Below are 25506 nucleotides of genomic sequence, written 5' to 3' on the forward strand. Positions count from 1 at the left end.
ATATATATATATATATATATATATATATATATATATATGAATGTGTTGATATAATATGACAGCATTACACATTAATTCAACAGTTCTAAATTATAAAACAATCCACTAAATATTTTGGTGAATACTACAATCCCGATCACCCTGTAATGCGACAGCGCAAGGTATTTATCTGACTTGTATAATGGAAAGATAACTATACAAGTGATTCAAATATATAATGTCCAAATGCCAAATCCAATAACATTCTTATACGAACAGGCGTACATGTGGCGTACCAGGGAGGCGGCTGTTGAAGACCAGCTGTTCTGAATTGGGTCTCGTGATGGTCTCATCAAGTTTGAACACTTTTAGTTCCCTTCTGCTGTTTTGGAAAGTTCACGTTGTTTGCTTATTAATGGTAGTAGTTTCCAGATTTAATTAAAAAGGAAATGACTAAACTATGGGGCTGTTTTATTTCCCATCTAATCGCGAATCTCGATATGAAATGCTTTGGTTGGGAAATTCTATATCTTTATTAAGGTTCAAAATATAATGCCATGATGTAACTTGCTGACCTTGAAAGTGTAATATTTTTTTTCAAATAATACTCCGTTTGCGGTTTTTCTAGAGACTGTACTACTATAATCTCAGATCAGTTGATTAAATTTTACCAAAAATACAATATACAACAATAAACTGAACCATGTCATAACGCAATTTATAAAGTAACAAATATCATTTTCTATCCGTTGGTAAGATCATCCGCTAGGCATCAAGAGTAAAAGACGAAAAGACATCTTGTCTATCGCCTTGAACCCAATCCGTCACCCTGCTACCAGTGACTTAATCGAGATTTAGGGGGTCATTTCCTCCACACCTAAAAGTAGGCCTTTTGCGTCAATAGGCGTAGGAGGAGATGATGATGATGGTGATAATGAGGATGATCCACTGGTAAAATTAATGTTTCAGTAAAGATGATTATAGCCTGCAATCTTATTTTCTGCTGGGTCTGAGGATATGTTTACACTAAATTTGAGGATAGCCATCAACATAATAATCAATTAGTCTGCCTTTCATCAATCTAAACTGGAATCCCTGAATATTCACCAAGCAATTTCTACCGAGGAAATAAAACTAGAGTGTTTTAAAAGTACTCTGAACCTCAATTTTAAGGATTAATTAGTTTTTCTTAATCGAAACATACTTAGCACTCCTGGTTTCCTTTTTCCAAAGTACCATTAACTGAAATAAGTAAAATCTCTTTTAAGAGAAATTGGCAATTCAAATAGCCAAAGTTTCTTGTAACTCAAAAAGAGCAGCCAGATACGCTTCAGACACTTGATTGCGTCCCTTTGCATTAAATAATACTCGTAGGTTTCCAAAAGTGATTGTTCATGAGGGGGATAAGAAGATGGCCAAGTCAATATATATATATAAAAAAATATTCTGGTCACAAGTGCATTGGAAAAACAACATGACAGCAGTATATCTTGAGACGTATTCGACAACAGATGATCCGGTTAAACTGATCTCATGAGAACACTCGGTTATATACCACAGGTACCTATCTATGCACCTACACTCATCACAAGATCGAGAATCAATGTCCTACAACTCTTACAAAAGCGTTACTCTCCAATTGTATAAATTTAGTGTAATTTCATTTGACTGTTCAATGCAGGGAGCCAATTTGCATGGATAATGTAGCAGCTTCCTAAGAAATATTATATATGCAAACAAAATGAGGATTTAATACAGTTTCATCACTATACTTTGATCTTTAGCCTTTGACAACAAACAGACACTTCGTTATATCATATATATATATATATATATATATATATATATATATATATATATATATATATATATATATATATGTATACTAGAACACCGTGGAAACTGGGTCAATAAAAGAAAGAGTACAAACATAAAGGCTAACTGTTTTAGTATTAAAGGAAGTATAAACCTTAATCAATTTAGTGGAGATCAGAAACTTGCTGCATGAAATTTACATTAATAATATGTGTGTAGAATTCGACATCTGCAGCAATAGGAGTCTTATTCATTTGAATGATTTGGCAATAGCAACTGTATTAATATTATATCTAATTCTGATAATTATACAAGCGAGGGAAAGATTTCGAATAGCAAATGTATGTCCGAAATATTGAATTGTAAATACTGTACTGAATCATTATTTCCTCGAACACAAGTCTAATTCAATTATATGGCTCAAGTGTGATGTAAATTCAGGTTTTATCTTTTGCGTAGCATTTACTCAATCTTGTATATTATCTAAACATCTCAATATACTTTTTTTTTTTTTCAAGCACTCCTTTTTAAATACTGCGAAAATAACACGCGTTCAATGAAGATATACAAAACACCCCAATATAGAGTGTTTTCCAGAGATAATTCTAATAAAATCAAATCTGAAACTCTTGAAAGATAACAAGATAACTAAGAGGTATTTCACGGTGTAAACTCGATTGAAAAAGCTTTAAAATAAATGCGAAGCTTTCCACAAAAAGGTAATGCAAGAGATATAAAAGCGGTAATTATATCAGGCACGATAAATAGCCCAAGAGCCTTTCGGAATTATCATAAAATGAGCTAAATCCACTCAAGCAATTTTCTTTGAATTGAAGAATTGATTGTTATGGAATTTGTCTATACCCAGATATTTTGGTCCGGCAAATTTTCAGAAGCCTAATTCCATAGATTTCTTTGTCATAGTTTTCCAATACCCAGATTCGATCAGTTATCATGTTATGTTTCTACACAGGTAACTGGTTTTATATCGACAACCTGACAGTGACCTTGACCTTTCACCATGGGAAACTCACTGTCCATAATTCATTAAACTAATGATACTTTAGACCAGGATCTAAATACCACTCTTTATACATATAGCTTTTATTAAGCACTGAATTCCTTGTGTGCAAGTCCAATGCACTACTAAGGAAGCTTCAAAATATGCAAAACTGGGTGGCTAGACTGATAAAAGGCATTAAATTTCGGGAGAGAATAACTCCTGCACTAATCGATCTACATTGGTTACCTATTAAGGCTAGAATTGAATTTAAGATTTGCTTGTTGACTCACAAGTGATAAGCCTAAATATCTTAGTGATTGTTTGGTCCCCTTCCCTCAAGCTACTAGCGCTGCTGTAAGAGTTAGACATGATGATGACCCATATAGACTATCCGAAATTAGTGTGAATCATGCAATAGAAGGAAGAACTTTTTGTTATGCTGCACCGAGACTCTTCAAGGACCTTCCACTTGATGTCAATAGCAAAAATGTGGCAGCTTTCAAGAAAAACCTGAAGACTTATCTGTTTGGAAAGTTTTATAATGGTGATCTGGAAACTATTAAGCCTGAAGACAAATGCTAGTGAATAACTGAAAAGATACAGAGGAAAACATAAACTGGAAAGAAATTATTTTCATACATCAAGGCCCGCCTGAACAGACTTAGTGTCTGATGGAGGGCGAGACATAAACCCCTAAAAGTAAAAGTAAAAGTAAGTACTCTTATAACTGGAAAGATACAAACCACCGACGTTTCCATTGGTGTCCCCAATTAGCAAATAAAGATAGATGCAAAGGCCATAAAGACGAAGCACATTAGGCGAATTAGGGATATACATTTGTGTAATTTTTTTCTTTATGATAATCTCTCATTGTCTACTACTTTTTAAATCTCACATGCGCAGAGGAAGGATCACATACTAACTATGTAGGTAGTAGGTTGGCTTACACATACATAAAATAATCTGGCCTATTCTTTAGAGATTCTCCTCTGCCATCACACACCTGGCAACACTGGGATTACCAAACTACTGCACTGTAATTGTTCAGTATCCACATTCCTCTTGGTAAGGGTGGAAGAGACTCATTAGCTACGCTAACCAGCTCTTCTAGGAGAAGGACACTCCAAAATCAAACCATTGTTCTCTAGTCTTGGGTAGTGCCAAAGCCTCTATACCATGGTCTTCCATTATCTTGGGTTAGATTTCTCTTGCTCGAGAGTACACTCGGGCACACTATCCTATCTTGATTCTCTTTCTCTTGTTTTGTTCAAGTTTTTATAGTTTATATAGGAAATATTTATCATAATGTTACCGTTCTTGAAATATTTTATTTTTCCTTTTTTCTTTCCCTACTGGGCTATTTTCCCTGTTGGAACCCATGTGCTTATAGCATCCTGCTTTTCTAATTAGGGTTGTAGCTTAGCAAGTAGTAGCAGCAGTAGTAATAATAATAATAATAATAATAATAATAATAATAATAATAATAATAATAGGATCATCACCCAAGAAACAGGGGGGCACTATAGCAGTTACCAGCCTTATCACGTAACGACGCCATCTCCTTTTAGCTCCCAAATGTCAATTTTGTGTTCGTGCGAACTTTCTAGGGGGTTAATTGAAGTCATCTCTTTAGACGATAAAAATCCAGATGCAGTAGCACTTAGGTAATTGATAATAGCTCTTCCTAATGGAGACGAGCTGGAAAAGCCATCACGCTCAACGATACAAGGCAACTTTTCATGTTTTGCTGAACCAGATGAAGATTAGCCTTTTGGAAGTTGGGATTACATTGCTATTTCTGTAAGTTTTGTTCTTTTGTTGGCGATTACAACTCTCGTCTCTTCGTTCTATCTTGGGTATAACGTCTCTCTCTCTCTCTCTCTCTCTCTCTCTCTCTCTCTCTCTCTCTGTAATTCCATGCTACAAATTTCATTACTAGTTACCAGTTGGTTCTTCAATCTTCGTATTTAATTTTCCAAAGAGATAATTTCAAAGAGTTTGTAACATTACTGTATAATGGGGGGGGGGGGGGGGATATTGTTGCACTTTTCCTCACTGCAAAAAAATCATTTATTGGCTGAATAAGAAATCTGTTGTTTTAAAAGTTTGTCTAAAATTACATCTGCAACATCACGCATTTGTGACAGAGCCCCATTATAACTAGATAAATAGCGTAGTTTTTTATTGTTTAATTCCCAAAATAATCGTATTTAATTACTTATACCCAAATAAGGGGATTCCACCGAAAACTAACGCAATATTCACTGCCATACCCAAACTTTTACAGGAGAATCGTGCATGAGTCCTCTTGCAATAAAACTTCCAATAGGTCTACCAGCTGAGTCATCAGCAGCCATTGCCGACCCACCCTGGTCCTAGCTTGGATGGAGAGGGGGCTTAGGCGCTGATGATATGCAATATGGTCAGTGTCTAGGGCACCGTCCTGCTTGCTAGGGCAATGTCACTGTCCCTTGGCTCTGCCTGAGCGGCCTTTAAAATTAGTTGATTCATGCACCGACACTCAAGACTGGCTCAACAGCACGTCGAATATCCATCTTTCATGCTTATATATATATATATATATATATATATATATATATATATATATATATATATATATATATACACACACACACACACACACACACACATATATATATACATATATATATATATATATATATATATATATATATATGTATCAACCATTACTAGGTCTTCCATACTCCTATATTATTACCGTCCAGTTTTTCAACGCGAGTGAAACACTCAACAGTTCTTTCACCTGAGCTAACCTTTATACCACATATAGTACCTCGATTTTTTTTTTACTTAAACAAGACTTCTGGGGATAATATATTCTTCGGGAATTTCGCTCGTAAGCTGTAACAATCGAGTCCTGTAATTCTCACAAAACAATAACCATTCAGTTCTTATCTGGTCAGGATTTTAAGTTAAATTCAATTTGCTTTCACGTGAGTAGATGTTTTGCTAAGGCCACAAAGCATTACAATGCTTGGCACGTGAAAGTCACAGTGGTGCATCTGTATGAAACCGCCAAGAGGCCTCATTTGCAAGTGCTATTATTGGCTTTATTAAGTATACAAGCGCTTATTATAAACAATAGATGTTCGAGTTAACAACCTTATTGATGCAACCACCGAAGGTCACTGAACCATTTGTGATTTGAAGGCCACTTCTTTTGCGTGTATAGATATACCTAAGATCTGCTTCGAAGCATATTTTTCTTTCATGGATCAAGAATTGAAAGACGTTTTAATAGAGAGAGAGAGAGAGAGAGAGAGAGAGAGAGAGAGAGAGAGAGAGAGAGTTGTTATATGTTTTTAAATGAAAATATAGTGACTAAATATATTTTTCATAATTATGAGAGCAAATGTAAACCTTATTTGGAAGTTCTAATCTATGTACCAAAAAATTTACATTTTCTTAGATACTACCACAAGCCCTATCTTACGTTCTTCTAAAAACTAGGCTGATTTAATAATCTACCAGATATACAATAAAAGTTACAAGTTGTGGCATTTGGTACTATATATTTTAATTCTAATAAATTTTCTATTTCAGAATCTATTGTGACATCTGCTGTATATCTACTTTCGGACACCAGATGAATTCAATCAAATTATTAAAATCATAGCCATTATATTGAGAAGAGTAATGCCTAGAAGGAATGTAGGGGATAATTCCCCCCCCCCCCCCACAGAGAAGTCAATCGAAACAAAGATTAATTGAAATTATGTTGTCTTATCTAATACCAAATAGCACAGGTCCCATAAATTAAATAGAGCCGATATCATGACATCCTATTTTAAGGGGAGAGGAAATCGCTACATTATTTATTGATTCAGCAAAATTTTGGCAAAGTCTGCAGAGAAGTAAACAAAGTAATATACGTTTTCTTTCAATATATTTGTTTCCCATAACTCTCATTACCTATGTGATTCATTAGGTTATGCACCACCTGCCTGACGATCTGCTAGGCTAGGGTTTGAGACCCATCCCAAGATGGACATTTTCTTGTAGTGTCTGTAACCTCGCCCTCCTCTTGAGCTAAGGAAGGAGGGTTTTGGGGAGCTTATAAGTCAACCTATTGAGTCATCAGCAGCCATTGCCTGGCCCTCCCTGGCTGTAGCTTGTGAGAGAGTGGGACTTAGGTGTTGATCATATATACAGTATATACGGGTCAGTTTCTACGGCATTGTCTTGTCATGGCATTATCACTATCCCAAGCCTCTGCCATTCATGAGCGACCTTTAAACTCTCTCTCTCTCTCTCTCTCTCTCTCTCTCTCTCTCTCTTTCTCTTTCTTTCTCTTCTCTCTTTCTCTCTCTCTCTCTCTCTCTCTCTCTCTCTCTCTCTCTCATGACTAAGGAAATGACAGCACTAATAACGTAAGCGTGAAATCGTGAAATTAGTTTGGTTTTAACTATTGAGGATTATTCTTTTGTTCGCGAATTTCAATTAAGGATTTAATAATCACAGTGGCGCATAACGGCATGAGTGAATCCCACCCGAGTGAGTCATTTATCCATCTGACAATACTTAATATACATATCATAAGTATTTCAAAGCAGTAAGATATATCTATTTAAATGCCAGAATACTCATGGTGATCGCTATTACTGATTTCCAAGCCACAGTGGGTCGATTTCATCGATGCAACCCCAATACAACAGTGGCAGTCGGATCAAGAGTTGGCACTGACGTTTCCATTTCCGCAATCTATTTGATCTTTTTTTTTTCTTTGACGTAATTTACCTAACGGCTATCTTAATGTTGTTACTGCTCTTAAAATATTTTATTTTTCCTTGTTGCCTTTCCTTACCGGTTTATTTTCCCTGTTGGAGCCCATGGGCTTTTAGCATCCTGCTTTTCCAACTGGGGTTGTGGCTTGGCAAGTAATAATAATAATAATAATAATAATAATAATAATAATAATAATAATAATAACAAATGAGGAATGAAAAAAGGTGGGGTGACGAAGGTCATTTCTTTATTTGACCTTCTCTTTGACAGTTACACGAATACACGAGAATTTTAAGGCTAAAAAAATGAAAAGCTCACATCGAATGCATTGACATGAACACTGAGCTGGACATATCAGTTCTGTACAAGAGAAAAAGCAACTTTCCCTGATTTTATTTTCTCTGTGTCTTCCCTAAAACATCTTTATATTGAAACTTCAAATAGTTTTAACTCCTTTCGGGTTTAAGCCAAATAATCTACCTTGGTAATACCATCGCAAGACCAACTAACAAAGGAAAAGTTAGCTAAGAACATACACAAACAACAAAATAAAGGTTAACAAAATCATTCCCATAGATTGAGAGCACCACAAAGGTCACTCACCATTTCAAATATTAATAAATCCTTACACTTTTCCAGCACCCAACAACCCTCGGCACAGTTTACTCCACTTCATATATTAAAAAAAAAAGGGGGGGGGGGGGGGAGTTCAAAACGCGGCAACAAAATGGAACGGAAAAAATTGCACCTAAACTGAAGCGGGGTAACGGGAAGGACGCTCGAAGATCACAAAGATTATTTGAACACGCGAGAGTAGCAGGACACATGTCCGTACTAGTGGAAGACTTTAATCTGCTGTCATCAGAATTGCTACTCTCCATGTAAAGATATAGGTTTAAGTTGGAAAGAAAATTATATCAAATGTACTGTTTTGGAAAATATTTGATTTTTGGATTAATCCATAAAAGGTCCACAAACAATCGTGCAAAGATATCCTTTAAACTATATATGTTTAGAGTTTTAGACAACTTAAATAAGGCTACTTTTTCTTCATTTTTTTACACATATATTACCGATCCGTAAAAAATGTGATTAAAACAGACTGGATATAATTTTTTTTTTTAGATATTATTTTAGGGAATTAGGAACTTTTTTCTAATTAGTTTTCACTCAATTTCAATGTGATTTTATGAAAATATATTCCAACATTTTTATATTCTACTTGAATAAAACCAATCTATCCATAAGATATCTACAGATCCTTGATAACAAAAACTTGTTCCCCTGTAACGTTCATATCGTATTTATAGCAGTGACATAGACAGATCAATAGAACAAATATACAGTAGCTCCCTCTATCATATTGGAAGGTTATGTAAACTATGTCCTGAGGCCAGAAAAAGCTTTCGAATATCAAACGGCAGCCTGGGTTTTTTTTCATATCGAGATCTCGTTGTAGAGCCAATTCAAGGTTTTCATAATGGCACAGCTCTCTTCTTTCCTCTCATTCGACTATTAAATTTACCCTCAACTGTATCTCATAGAGTCGAGAGTTCTAATGAGCAAAAAAGGAAAACTTCCCATATCTCTTGCTTGAGGGTACACTCGGCCACACTATTCTATCTTATTTCTCTTCCTCCTGTTTTGTTAAATTTTTAGTTTATATAGATGTTTATTTTAAAGTTATTTTTCCTTGTTTCCTATCCTCACTGGGCTATTTTCCCTGTTGTAGCCCCAGGGCTTATAGCATCCTGCTTTCCAACTAGAGTTGTATTTTTGCAAATAATAATAATAATAATAATAATAATAATAATAATAATAATAATAATAATAATAATAATATCAAAATGGAAGGGTTATTTACTTAATACCCTGATGGCATATAAACCTTCCGGTTATCTGTTTCAAATGACGTAAACAGATATTGATATTTGTACTGGTCCTCATCCATAAACCTTTACAATGGCATTTCCTTAGCATATCACAGGATCAATCAGAATCTTCCGAGAAAGAATAAAGACTTAAGAGGACCTCGTCTCCTCTGTACCATTTCTTCGTGAGCTTTCTTTATATATTCTTACAATTTCTAAGAATAAGTATCCGAAATTTTAATATATATATATATATATATATATATGTGTGTGTGTGTGTATATATATCCTACTTATATACATATATACATATATATATACATATATATATATATATATATATATATATATATATATATCCTAAATACTTATATTCATACATACATACATATATTATATTATATATATATATATATATATATATATATATATATATATATATATATATATATATATATATAATAAATATACTTATGTACAAATATATATTTATATAATTTATGATAGAGAGAGAGAGAGAGAGAGAGAGAGAGAGAGAGAGAGAGAGAGAGAGAGAGAGAGAGAGAGAGAGAGACGTGCTACAAAGATAGCACTTACTGTAGGTATCAATGTAGATATGGATTGATTACAGAGCCTGAACTGGACATGAATGAGTGGAGAAAAGGAAAAAATCGATTTATACTTCTCTCAAGAACCAGCAACTGTCACCCTAGTCCCAATCCATAATGGTCTAGGTTCGAATCCCAGTCTGGATATCAACGCTTATCATATATAAAACTTAGGAAAGTTATTTCCAAAATATAAATAAATAATTACTGGGTCATTACTTTAAGCACAAAATAATTCATTGTAAAAAGAATTAAAAATACGAAATTCGCTAAAGTATCCTGAACCTAATAATTTACTCAAACATAAATCCAATAATTCTTAAAAAAAACATCTAAATTTGCTTGGTAGGTGACGTGACATCTTCGTACCCCAGCCAAAAAAGAAAAAAAAAACATCTAAACTTGCTGGTTTCGGTGACACGGGACACCGGTACGATAACATGAAGTCTTCTCAAAAATAAAAACAAAATAACAAAATAAATTAATACGGAATTATAGTAGTAACCGAGCAACGTTCAATGTGAAACTTAAGAGCATCTTGCTCTTTTTCCAATTTAGAGGAAACACATAGATCTATTTTGCGTGCAACAGCACACTTCTGAAAATTTTTTTTACATGTAAATGGTTTTTCGTTTTGGAAAACTTTACCCGTCTTTCTGAGCCTGGGAGTACGCATAAATGATTTCTCTCTCTCTCTCTCTCTCTCTCTCTCTCTCTCTCTCTCTCTCCTCTCTCTCTCTCTCTCTCTCTCTCTCTCTGGGAAAGTGTTGAAATCGTCATTAATAAAAATATCATCAATAAATAACCATTTTTCAGCTAATTAAACATTTCTCCTAGAAAGGTTTAAAAGTTTTAAAAGGTCGCTCATGAATAATAAAGGCAAGGGACAGTCGCAATGCCCTAGAAGGAGAAACCCTAGAGACTAATCATATATACATATTATCAGCGACCAAGCCCGCTCTCCACCCAAGCTAGGACCAGGGAGAGCCAAGCAGTGGCTGCATATGACATAGCCGGTAGACCTATAGGCTCCCTTAAAACCCCTATCCTTAGCTAACAAGGATAGTGAGGCCGCAGACACTACAAGAAACTATCGTGTTTGAGCCGGTCTCGAACCCCAATCCAGCACACCGCCAAGGAGGGGCGTTTCCAAAAAGGCTACTGCAACCCTATCTTCATATTTTCATTTAGTTCATTTATCATAGCATCAAATTCCTTAATTTCTGTTTCCGTTTGAGATTTAGAAAGGACCCACTCGGTCTTCATCCTTATCTCACCATACGTTTAGCACGCTAGCATCCTAGAACGGTATTCCAAAAGAAATGATGTTGGCTAATAATGATAGATATTCCACTCTACTACTCAATTCCAGATCAGTCACATGAAATCCCATGGCATTCTATTATGATTTTCGTTCCAAGAGGGTACAACTACTTCAAGTATTTTCTAAAGCGTTAATTGTGCCACAACCTATCTTAATTTGTTCTAGAAGCCAACTAGCAAGTTATTCTATTTGGTATAAAAAGGCCAAATTTTAATTAACTTTCGTTACGTTTGTCTGTCTGATGTTTTCAAAGAATTGCCAATAGTATTTTGAAGCAAGGAACATATGCCAAATATTATCTATCACCTTAGTTTTCTTATCAATAAATTGCTTTAAGCATATCCTAATTTCTATAAATTTGGACGAAAAATGCTCAACTATTTTTCTTATCGTTAAATATACAAAGTTAACAAAAACATGGAGAGAGTGTTCTGTATAAGAATGAATTCATATTGAGTTTTACTCTGCCTATTCATATTCAAGATCCTTCTTACAAAAAAATGGTGGTAGCCTACTGTAATATGTATGCCGTGGCAATTCAAAAAGTCGCAGATGATATTACAAAATACAAACAGATAAATGACTGAAAAATCTAAATCTATTTTATCCGAAAGAATAATCGAAAGAAAACCATAACGCTCAAAGGCAATCCGTAGTTTATGTAGATAAAAAAACGAATTTTCAAGTGATTTGTTGAGAGAACCACGAAATCAGCATACATTAATTTCAGTATAACATATCGTCTAGCCTGGCAACAAATTTACTTTTCCTTACCGTTGCAGACGTTTGAGAAGAAAGCTAATGTTGGGACAATGAGCATTTCGCTATCGAGAAGAGCAGATCCAATTCCAAATTTTTCATCTTTTCAATGCAATGATGGTTTAGTCTTCTTCCGATTTCACTGCAAAAACAAAAAATCATCGTATTACTATTTTAGAGATAATATTGATATGATCAATATAATAAGTTTTTGACAAAAAAAAAAAAAAGTCCTTACGGAGGATTTAAATTTTCAATTTGAATAAACAAAGTAATCTATGTATGAAAAATATTTTGCACAACTATTGGATTCGAACACATTATCCGAACAACAGTTTTTTGTTACTACTATATGAGAGAGAGAGAGAGAGAGAGAGAGAGAGAGAGAGAGAGAGAGAGAGAGAGAGAGAGAGATAACTAAGAATGGCTTATGATCATAACAATTATGATTATCCAAATTATAATAAAGGTCCAAAATCCACGGATAATTAAAAAATAATGAACACATCAATTTATCTGTACAATGAACATATAAGACAAAATTCTTCCGCAGTTGTATTTTGTTTATAATACCAATGACAAAATTAGTAAAAAAAATTGCATAAGCTATTTAGCATTAAAAATTATAACAAGGCCTAGGAATCAGTGGTCATTTGTTGAAATATTCATGTAACACTTCTCTCCCTACGAATTTCATAGTTACTTGTCCTGCTAAAGATACATGTTGATGGACCGGCAAGTATGGCATGTTTAACAATTATTCATTGATGTTCCAAATTTGTTCCTTGAAAACGGTGAATATTATGGATTGGATGGGATTTCTGATTTAGGGCTAAATAGCCGGAAACTGGGTACTGTGAAGCCATTTAACCTCTAAGTGCATCTAAGGATAAACCCCTACAGTTACTCCATGAGTATATGAAGAGGTTCGACAGCAAGATAGGAGAAAGGAAGCAAGAACGGAGGTAATGTAGAAGGATATGGAGCAAGTGTAGCTTGGCACCGAAGAAACCCTGCCAAGACCCTCGAGTACTGACTACAGTGCGCCGTGTTTCATAGCCTAAAATAGTATATGAAACTCGAAACTCAAGTGTATTATATTTCTATTTCGATGGGAGGCCTTTTGCGTCAATAGGCGTAAGAGATGATGATGATGATGATGATTATATTACTATGTCTCTTAACGCATCTGAAAGAATTTTACCTGTTCTTTATATTTAATGAAAATTGAATATTATAATAAAGCTTCTCTGCTCACTCTCTGCTCTACTAATTTGTAAACATCATCATATTTTTATCATATGATTAATAATTTAGTTTTTTCTTTACCGCATCAATTAAAACAAATTAACATTTTCAAAGTAAAAGTATTTTCTTTTACTATAATTATACAATGATAAAAGTAATCGAAAGTCAAATTTCTGATTATCTTAAACTTCGTAAGAATTATTCACACATTATCCTAACTACTTTCTATCTAATCTAAGGAGATTAGCATCAATATATTCTAAAACTAAATAATGTAATGGCAATTTTACAGCTGTGTTTATTTATACCATTCTTTACTGTTCTCGTGCTCATTTCATGTTGTTGAACAATAGCCCCAATGAACAGTAGCACTATGAAGGACAGGTTAGCAAATTATGGTAATTGTCGGAAGCAAATCTTTGCAGAAGCTCATTCACAATGCATAAAAGGCAAACCCTTTTTTCCGACGTTTTTATTCAACGCAAATAGAAATCCCATAACACCAGTTAGTGGTATCCATGTCCCCTTCTAATGACAATACAAGAGACACTCAAAAGGGCTAAAATAAATATCCTAAAGTAGGCTCAACAAACACTGTTCCTTTGACTTCTTGTTTAAACCTGCACTGACATAACAGCCTCCAGCCATCCCGTCATCTCTGGCCAATTGTGCTCTCTAGAATTTTCCTCACAAGTCCCACTAGCAATTAGTAAGGACCGTGCTACATACGGAAGGCCCTTGTTTACGGGTTTACTCTAGTGTTAACACGATAAAGACACCTCTTGCGACGTCGTCGAGAAATGGATGGGCACCAATTTCATGAACAATTTCTTATAAGTCTTGATTCCTTACAAAGATAACTTTGATATACAGTGCGTTATATACATAATGTATAATAGTTGATGAACAGTAGTGTCATAACTCTATTATTATATAACAAAATATAATCAATGTGTTGATAAAATCAGGACTATGATTATATATGTAAATGTAAATATATATATATATATATATATATATATATATTTACATATATATATATATATATATATATATATATATATATATATATATTCACGGCAGCAGAATCCCTTCATGGTGGATGACTGATGGAATTAATATTAGAAGGGAGAATTTCTGATAGGAAGGATAAGCAAATGATGGCTAGACTCACTACCAAGAACTTCATAAAGTAAAAATTACTTGAAATTTGTAATTTTGAAACTTCAGAAATGGTAGACATTATAATCAATATAGCAAAAACAACAACAACATACTACTACTACTACTACTACTACTACTACTACTACTACTACTACTACTACTACTACTACTACTACTACTATTAATAATAATAATAATAGTAATTTAGATGTCGATTACGACGAGAATGATGATGATTTGAAATTATCATCAATATCATTACTATTATTCATCATTAGAAAATGAGTAAAAATCAAGTATAAAACTGTCGAAAATACCAAATAAAAAAGATACAGATGTACAAAAATGATGAAACCCGCTAACAAATACAACGCATTTTGGATTTAAGGGAGTAAAAGGCGGCAAAGCATATAGGTCTTTAAGTGATGTATTAACATTCACAACAAAGCTCTGCAGTCAACGGATCTGGAGACCTACAATATAGGGAAGTAAGACTTCCTGGCCCTTTGATAGAAGGGGGACACTAATCATCACCAATAAAAGGAATACCTATAATATCTCGAAGGACAACTCTTCCGACAAACGTGAAATCATTCAAAGAAATAATGCTAGCGATAATCATCATCATCATCTCCTCCTAAGCCTATTGACGCTAGTCGTCTCTACATGGACAGACTAAATCCATAGAGGATTCGTTGGCTAAATTCATCAAAGGATAGCCAGTTCCTTGTGATGCGCAGTGCCTATCTAAGGCAAGTGACCCCTACCGGTCCATAATGATTTCAGTAAGATCATCCGCCAGGCATCGAGAGTAGAAGCCGAAAAGACATCTTGTCTATCGCCTTAAATCCAATCCGTCACCCTGCTGCTAGAGACAACATCGAGATTTTGGGGGCCATTTCCTCCACACCTAAAGTTCTATAACCATATATTATCTTCTTGAAGTGATATATTTAATAACTGCCATTGTTGGGAACTAAAAAAACACCAATTCCTCCATCACAATAAAAACAAAGGATAAGAATAATTTGATATTAAACCAATCTCTTCCCGACTTCTGTAAAGTTTCTAGAGGCACTGGTATGTGTTCCAAGTGCTGGAAAATATAGAATTAAGTGTCTGCTATGGTTCAAGCTCTTTAGATACATTTTACCCTTTTCACAAACAATCATCGAGTTGAAACAGTGAGAAAGAAATTGTAAGCAAAAGAACACATTGGAATCATTCACACAAATCTAGTCAAGATCTATGTTAAAAGGGGGACTTAGACGATCAACCTGTTTGTAGTTATTAATATTTTGTTACATAAATAATATATACCTTATATGATCAAAGTTTTTTGTGAAATAATAAATATTGTACCAATGTTTTGATCATTGAAAATATCCCTAGATGAAAGACCATCTCAGTTTTTGTTGAGAATATAAATACAACAAGAATTGAACCATATGAATAATATGCAACATTAGTAAAAGACAAATATATTAAAAGACCTCAAAATCTACAGTACTCTATGGAACCCTGAATTTATTCACTCTACGCTTACTTAAGTTTCCATAACCCATGCACCTCACACGAAACCTGTAAGCAAAGTCTGGCACATTACTTCAAATATCAAATTCATGACGTTTATATAAAGACACATTCAAGGACAGCAATGTCAAATACAACACGAAATCAATTTTGAAACGCTAAGACTAAATTCTCGTCTGGGGAGTTGTCTCGCCTCCAATTACATTTAAAAATGCATCAAATTTGCCAAACCACTTCCAGCGAGTTTACTGAACGACAGTTTTTCAACTTTTATCGTAATGACTCTTCAAACTTCTATAAACGTCATATTCTCTGTTGGCCCCTCTGCCATTTTTCATTCTCTAGTCAATTAATTGTATTCTTACCGTAGATTTTCTAAGTACTGCTTCCGTCAATACATTAGGGTTTTATTTTCTCTTCCTTCGCCATCTTCACAATTAATGTTCTTTGCTACTGTCACATCTATTCTATCTCCCCTCAACAACTTCTCGATCTTAAATATTATTATTATTTCTTCCATCTGCACTGTAAAAATACTGATTCCTTCCCAAACTTGCCACCTGTTTATTACCATCCTCCTCCTCCTCTTTCGAGTATCTCCCTGTCAGTCATCTGCTAAGGATTGAAGGTTTCCTTCACTTCAATTGTCCTTTGTTTTACTTAAATTTGGGAATTTTGTTCATGTGATACAGCACTAGGACTTGAGAGACTAACCTGTCCCAAGTTTTGCTAAAAAGTGCATGAAATTAGTGGCCGCAGCAAAGACATTTCTGACGCCAGACACAAAAATAATTATTATCAAGAAGCGACATTCAGATTTCATGGATAACTAAAGCTCATGGCAGAGGAATATATCTCCCATTTGTTGTTCAAGACCTGTGTCCATGAAATGCTAAGAGGAAAAAAAATGGGAAAATACAAAAAAAAAAAAGTGAAAATGATGTACAAAGGTAGTAGGAGTTACAGTTACAGTCGGGTAAGCAAGGAAAATTAAGGAGACAACTTGAATCTATGATAGAAAAAAAGGTAGTGAAAGCAAAATTTGGAGGAAAAATGCGATATTAAAGAATTATTTGCAAAGATGGAATAAGTAATTAGTACATTCCAAGTACTGCAGATCATAAAAAGTGGCAGGAAAACCTTAAAGGTAAATCATTTGTCAAAGAGAATTCACACGTCTCCAAAATCCATAGTGTGAAGGTATTCTAAACCACCAAGTAAAAAAAGGAATTTAGAAGCGAGGGCTGTCCTTTTTATCTATGTAACCATTCATATTCAGAAAAAAACGCACAGGATTTGGGAAAGTTTAGCATACACATTCATAATGGAAGCTTCAAAGAAAATAATATATTCATAAAAAAAGTTCTTTAGTCACTTGCATCGGTAACATACGAGATGTTACATATTTTTCTACAACGGTCAACAAAAACGACATAGATTTTCCTTTACAAAAATTATTATTATTATTATTTTTTTTTTTTACAAAAGAAATGACAAACAAACCAAACGAAAAAATAACAAGCCTCTCTAACAATCGTGCTAACGAGTATTCCGTGGAGGACCAAAGGAAAAGTTTTTATGCAGTTTTTGACGCAAAGGAGGATACGTAGAGAGGCGTTTATATTTTTCTATGTAGCGAGTGTTATTTTACCTAGAGTTTAGCTTTACGGTGAAATAAAAGAGCTAAAAATCCAAAGCAACGAATAAAGAAGGAGGCAAGGAAAATGAAATACGTTAAGAAAGAAGTTATTTTTTCATACTCCGTTTACAAAATTTCCTACACTATTGTTATATATTCCTTTACGTACATCAGCATCCAACATTTTATAAAATGCCTTATATCTTTCCCTGTGTGTGTATATATATATATATATATATATATATCCTTTTCTAAGAGGGGATACTTTCAAGTGGTGAAAGGGTTTGTGTATCGCCCTAATCAGCCAACTATACTAGTTAGGGTCGCCTACACTAGGTTGGTTTGCTGTGAGCGATCAGACAAATGTTTCCTATCATCAACAATTCTCAGTTGGCCAGCGTAGTGATGATAAATAGCTAACACCAGACATGAATAAAGGACTTGTTTGAGGCCTTTGTCTTGCAGTGGACTACAAATGGCTGCATTCGTTGTCTACATATACACACACGCACACACATATATATGTATGTGTGTATATATGTATATATATATATATATATATATATATATATATATATATATATATGTGTGTGTGTGTGTGTGTGTGTGTGTGTGTGTTTGGATGAAAATTAACACGATATCGTGCTCAAAAAGAAATAAATTTCTAACTCGTGGTGGGATCAAACACTAGCCCCTTCAAATGAAAGGCAAGGCCACTACCAATCCCGCCACCAGAGGCGCTCTCTCTCTCTCTCTCTCTCTCTCTCTCTCTCTCTCTCTCTCTCTCTTTCCAGCACTGATAATAGACAAGCCTGATTAAGCTTGCCATTGCATGTTTCATATTGTTCAAGTTTTTAAGTCATTGTTATCCTCAACCGGTTGTATATAAGCTTGTTTTGTCCCGTTAATAAACCTGTTATGCCCAGCCTGTCTTTCTGTTCAGACCAAGTTACAGCCAGCTACAAATCAAAAGTATTGTACCAATCTTTTCTACAGATTGTCTTATCTCTCTTGCTCCGCATTTTCCTTAATTTTCCCACTATTCATCAAAATCACTTATAGATGAATAACTTTTTTTTCCATTATTAATGTTAATGATCAGCATTTCATCTTCATTTCCCCTTATCCTCAATACCTTACTATCATGCAATATTATGCTTATCTTTTACCTTTTAAACACTGAAAACATTTTACTTATCTTATACAGTAATTCTCCATATCCCCAAATTAACACAGTATCAATTGGCAAAACATCAATCTTTTTCATTCCTATGGAGAACTCGTCTTTTTATCCTATAACTTCACACCTACCACCTGTAATAAAGGATGCTTCAAAATCTTACTAGAAACCTTACTATACTATTGTAATATATAACATTCCCTCTTTACCAAAACTTATCGTGATAACCATTAAGACAACACACCGTAAAGGCCTCAGTTCCCCTTTTTAAAAAAGAAAAAAAAAAAACATTGTAGATTCCCAATTTCAATTTGGCTGGGCGGTTTTGCTGAAACGATATTCGCACATATATCTAACGTTTCATTAGGGAGTTTTGGGGTTAATGCTATCGCCGGGGAAAACATCGAGGACTACCATTTGGAAGACTTCTATAACACCAAACCATAATAAGTAAAAATTAAAGAATTTCAATTCCAATAGACTATTCTAATGGACTTCAATATTCACAAAGACTTCTGGTTAACAATTATTCACTTGTAATTGGTAACGGGTTAATCATGAGCATACAGTATGCGTCTTTGCGTAAATAAATGAACATCAACTTCATATAATAGATATAAGACATCCCTATCGTATATGTCATTAAATAGTTAGCATTTTGTTTTTGACGAACATAGCATGAAAGGTCTGTTATGTTAATGAAAATCTCAAAATGCCTCCACCAACATATTGTAAGTATATCAAATCATCCCTGCAACTAAATTCATCGATTATCAAACATTGTTAATATGCTTGAATGTACCAAATATTTCCAATGTGAACACAAAATCTAAATAACCTTGGTACCAAATGAAGACAAAGGCAAATGTAAACATCTGTATAGAAAATGCTTTGATATAAAGAGAAATAGAGAACCACTACATCTTCTAACAAGCAAATAGAATATTTAATAAAAACGAGAGAAATAGATCTTCTAACATACGAAAAGAATACTCAATAAAAACAGGAATAAGCAACAATGATGCCTAAGTAAAGGTGTATAATGAGAGGTCCTTCATACAGATTTGCATGTAAAGCTAAAAGCGAAAGTTCAAGTGTAACAGTAGTAGATTTTTTTTAAGTTCCAGTTTCATCAGAATAGATGTTCACCAGAGCGTCTGCCGGGATAGTCCTATCCAACCACAGCAGTAGCCTCCCCAGCCTACAACGAAAACTCACGGTCACAGAATAGGATCGATCTGCTGCCATGCAAATGCTAGGCGAAAACATTACCACTGTACTAGCAGAAGAGCCGACATGAAACTAAAATGGCTTCATTTTACACTTAAAAAACTTTCAAACTTTTAATCTATTTTCACAAATTCTAAACACGTTCCTTATAGATAAATAATAACAATATGTTTTTCCTCACCAGATATTTTTATATACCCATTCCTTTAAAGACAAAACTTTTAGAGAGAGTAACTAGTGTAGACTATGTGTGGATGTGTTTTGTATCCAAATGTCAGCATCAAAACAACAAGCAATACTTAATGTCATCAAGATGAAAAGGAAGGTCGGTTGTGGGACATGCATACCAACTTTGTCTATTATACATGGTTACTAAAGAATAGTTTTGCAAGGTGGTACCGTACTATACTCTGAGAACCTCCAAATCTTTTCAGCATAAATGGGGTTCATGTGTCAATATTATAACAGTTTACTGTACCGTAAACATTGTATTCTCTCTCTCTCTCTCTCTCTCTCTCTCTCTCTCTCTCTCTCTCTCTCTCTCTCTCTCTCTCTCTCTCTCTTCCTATTACTGTACATTATATTTCATTATCAGTAAATGTTATAAGGTACTGTATATATAGTACTGTAAAGTAAAACATTTGGTACAATATTGTACAGAACAATACATTACAGTAATTGGTACAATGGTGTACAGTACTATATTTAGTCTTGGAAACTTATTAATGCTGATATCTGGTTTTATAACATGATGGTGGGTTGCAAGTACATACATAAACACTTTTTCATGTATCAGGTATGCATAAGTCACTGTACAGTACATGAAAAAAATCCAATCTACATTGAAAATAGCCTAATGACAAGTCTCTAGAAATGAATCAAGATTGTAGGGTGAGGTATTACTGGCAACATAGATTTATCAGCAATCACTGTGTATGATATCACCTTAACGAAGAACAAAGCAGATAATACACAGTGAAGTTAAAGACAATCCCATTTACAGCTGAAAACAATACTACTACTACTACTACAAAAAGTAGTCCTGTATTAGTAGTTGTACCAGCAGTAGCAGATATTACCTGGTTTATAAACCTAAATGGTAAAAATGGAATTAGTCATGATCAATTAATATTAAGGGTGACAATACCAAAATATTAACATACAGTCGGCCCACAGTCTTCGCGGAGTTAGGTAATACAGACAGGCGCGAATCTTTACTGCCCTAAGGTGGGTCACCTCATAACCTACCAACTTACTGCCCATTGCCTATGCTCGGTAGACTAACACACTAAGTAACCCACTGTATTGCACTATATTGTTTTTATGAGGTTTCTATCACAGTATAAGTACAGTCAGCTCCACTCTTCGTTACGGTTACGTAACTGAGACAGGCACAAAATCGAGATTTTGCGTATATTTGGTGACCTAGGGTAGGATAACTCCTAACCTAACCTAACAACTCATTGCACACTGCCTACGCTCATATAATTAACACATTAAGTACTGCCTAAGTATTGCACATGTGTACACTAAGTACTGGACACAGTAATGTTACACTACAGTACAGTACAGCAGTTATTGCCCTGACCGTGACTATAATTTTACCTAGCGGTCATCATACTCTTACAGTATAACAACAAAACACTGTTGTTCATATCTACCAATACTGAAAAACACTCGCTGATATTGTAGTGTATATTACTGTAATATGTGTACAGAACTATCACTACGGTAAAGATTAACTGTACTATAAGTGTTAGTAGTTTTCGTTCGGACAACTTGACTCACCGCACACATAGCCTATTTACAAAATCCGTACTATACATTATTGCAATTCTGTACTGTACAATATGTATACAATTTAAGATCAACTACCGGTAAGTGTACTGTACGTATTTTATACAATGACCACTAACCATTTTCATACGAAGCTCTATGCAGCTTGAAGCATGACGCAACTACTGATGCGTCTGCGTTGTTTTTTATACATATCTACAGTATATCAACCCATGAATATAAACAATGTCCAGGAGTACAGTATGCACTGCTGTATACCAATACATCACTTGTTTTATATGATAATAGGATTCTGTTAAAAAAGGAATGAAGTGGGAGATATACATGCGAGGAGAGACGATGCAAGACAGATGAGCAGGGTTGCCATTTCTGATGTTAATTATGCACTACATGAACTTCCAAAACACACAACAAAAGTGCTAAATCACTTTATAAGATATAACAATAAAAATATGGCTGTAATTGTTTCAATAAGTCAAGTTAGAAGAAAAAACTCTGGAAGGCAACCAGTTTATCATGGTATATACAGCACTATCAGCAAGAAAAGCTCTACATTTTGTGATGGTATAAAATAGCGTAACCATACCAGAGTAAAAACACTGACTTCTCAAGAAATGCACCAGATCAGGCGTGATAGGCACTGATATGGCATCTCTGGTGACGAGTCAGAGTTAGATGGGAGCAGAGTGAGAAGTGGCGCAAAGCAAGCCAAGAGCAGTTCATTTGAAATTGTCGCGCCTTGGTAATTTTTCATTAATAGGTATTATGGTTCTCTGTGTCACAATCGAGTGAGATCGTGAAGAATAAACTCGTGTAAAGTGCGGCCTGAATATATTGCATTACCGTATGAACACAATTCAGTGACTGCATGTCTGTGCATACAGTACACAGAAAGACTACACATAACAGAGTTATCGCCAACTTATACGTAAATACTGTAACATCAAAACATTGTTTTTCCTATCTAACAACACTTGCTAATACTGTACTGTAGTGTATACTACTATAATGTATGTACAATACGATTACCACAATACTGTACTGTATAGCTTAACTAGCTAAAGTAACATAACCTATCACTTATAAGTGATCGCTATTTTTGGCATGTCGACTCGCACAGTTCCAACTTACTGTACATTTATCCTATACAATATCTACATTACTGTACTGTAAAGTACAGTATTTATCATACAGTGCAGTACTGCACATTAGTTAACGTAACAATATCTGTACATTAATATTAACAATGATACAACAAAAATGTAAATAAAAATAAAATGTAACGGTAACCAATAACCATTTTTGTACAGAGTTATACACAGTAATACGTCACAAACCATCATGCAATGCATGCGGCATTGCCTCTTTTGCGCATGACAGTTTAACCACTATTTACAGTACAAATCACTACTGTACAGTATGCATTGGAGGTACTATTTACGGAGTAAGACCAAGGACTGAAGCAGGAGATGCACATGCGAAGACAGACGTTGCAAGAGTGAGTCATGCCAGGTGCAAAGGAGTATTGTTGGTCTGAAACTGTCAGCTCACCACGAGTTCTTATCGCAAAATTGCGCACGGGAGAATTTTTATTTAATATGTTATACAGTTCTCTGTGTCACGAATGACCTAATCCACAAAAATAGAACCCTCGAAGACCCAAGGCTAAACTATCTTAATATAATTTTGAAGTTTTCAACAATTTTCCTTCATGATGCCAATAAATTTGAAAACAATCAATTTTGGACGGACTAATGGTAACATTAAAAAATTCACATTAACAGGTGCTGGTATGGCATGCATCCCACCATGCTTTGAAGATTAATATTATAATATGCATCCTACCCTAATACTGTATGTAAAAGTAGCTAGTGTTCTACAATATAAATGGTCAGAAAAGACCATTTGTGAGGCAGGATACAAATTGTAGGTAATCATGATACTTAATCAATGACCCATGTGGTTGGCGTGAGCAGCATATCCATGTACAGCCTGCCAGAATAGAGGAGCAGTGAGATAATGTTTATTTGCAAACAAAAATAAACCATTTCAGAGCAAGGACCATTGGAGTTATGTGATATGAATTACAGGTATGGTACCAGTACTTATGATACTGTACTTAAATAAATCACACAAACATAATATATGACCATCAGAATAATAGTATGTTCTTGATAGCCTATTCAATGGTATCCACAGAAAACTAAGAATTAGTTAATCTTATTCTTGATAGCATACTCACACATGCTATCGGCATTAGCTACATGGTAATATTGCACAGACATGAGCCATCCATGGAGAATAATTAGTTCAATAACTTTAAGAGCCTTTGTAGTTGGTCGAGATGAACTGGGTCAGAAATGAAAATGTGAGTTAATATTTACTATAGCGAAATATTCTTAGTAAAGAAAATAAGAAGTGACCCTAGTATATTTGTAAGAACTTTGAAGGGCTATGATGCAAATACTGTTTTTGGGGGATACCCATATTTTTCTAATTTTAGACATTCTAAAAATCTAAAAGTTATGACTAAAAAACATTTTAAAAGGAAAACAATAATACCTTCTAACATAAGATTCCACACCTAATCTCACCTAACCTAAGAGCCATATTCTTACCTAATTGTCATGGGGGGACCCCTTTACACTTCGTATCCTTAGCTTACCCGTATCCCGAGTTTACTTTCCAACTGCCTTCAGTCCTACAAGGTAACAGTAAATTATAAGATTTCCCCAATTGTAAAGCCTGTTTCATAATATCGTATTTCATATAAGGATAAACATATTTTTCACCATAAAAAAAAATCTATTTGACAAGTAATAAGAAAGTTTATACCTGTCCTAACTACATAAACCAATAACTTCTTAACAGCCTATTCACATATATAACTTAATATCCTCTTGGATAAAGAAGGCCAGCTACGCTAACCAAACTTGTGTTAAACTTAGACCTTACAAAATCTACAAAATACGGTTTGTTGAAAAGTGGGAAAAGATGGTGACTGGTACAATTGCTATATAAATAAAGCTTTGCCTATGGAACTTCCAATCCTCACTCCTGTACAAATTAAGCGCAATAGTTTCCAATCATCGGGCTAGCTAGCCTAGGCCTTATTTTTTTTTTCCCTTAAATCAACCTGGCTATCCTCGATCTAATAGCCATCTTTGAATCATCAGCTCAGTAATCCTAACTGATGTTATTTAACTAACCCACAAAGAATCATATTCCTAATAATCAGTTATGAGCTCATATGAAACTGATTATATAATATCAATAATCTGCCCCACTAGAATAGGCATAATTTTTTTTTTTTCAAATCATCGGCTGGCTAGTTTAGGCCTAAAAAAATTTTTCATCCTCAAGCTATCTACCCTAGGCCTAAACTTTTTTTTAGAATTATTGATCTAGCTAACCTCGGGGTAAATGTCTTTGCTTTTAATAGTAAACATAGCTTCAACAGTCTTTTTGGAATCATAAGCATAGTTCGGTAAATATATACTTCAATTTCTACTCAATCAGGAATCTTCTATAAGAAATAGATGACTGCTGGCTATTATTATGGAAAACAAGGTTTAAATTTTGAACTGGA

The sequence above is a fragment of the Palaemon carinicauda genome, chromosome 40 (assembly GCF_036898095.1).
Source record: "Palaemon carinicauda isolate YSFRI2023 chromosome 40, ASM3689809v2, whole genome shotgun sequence".
In the NCBI taxonomy this organism is placed as follows: domain Eukaryota; kingdom Metazoa; phylum Arthropoda; class Malacostraca; order Decapoda; family Palaemonidae; genus Palaemon; species Palaemon carinicauda.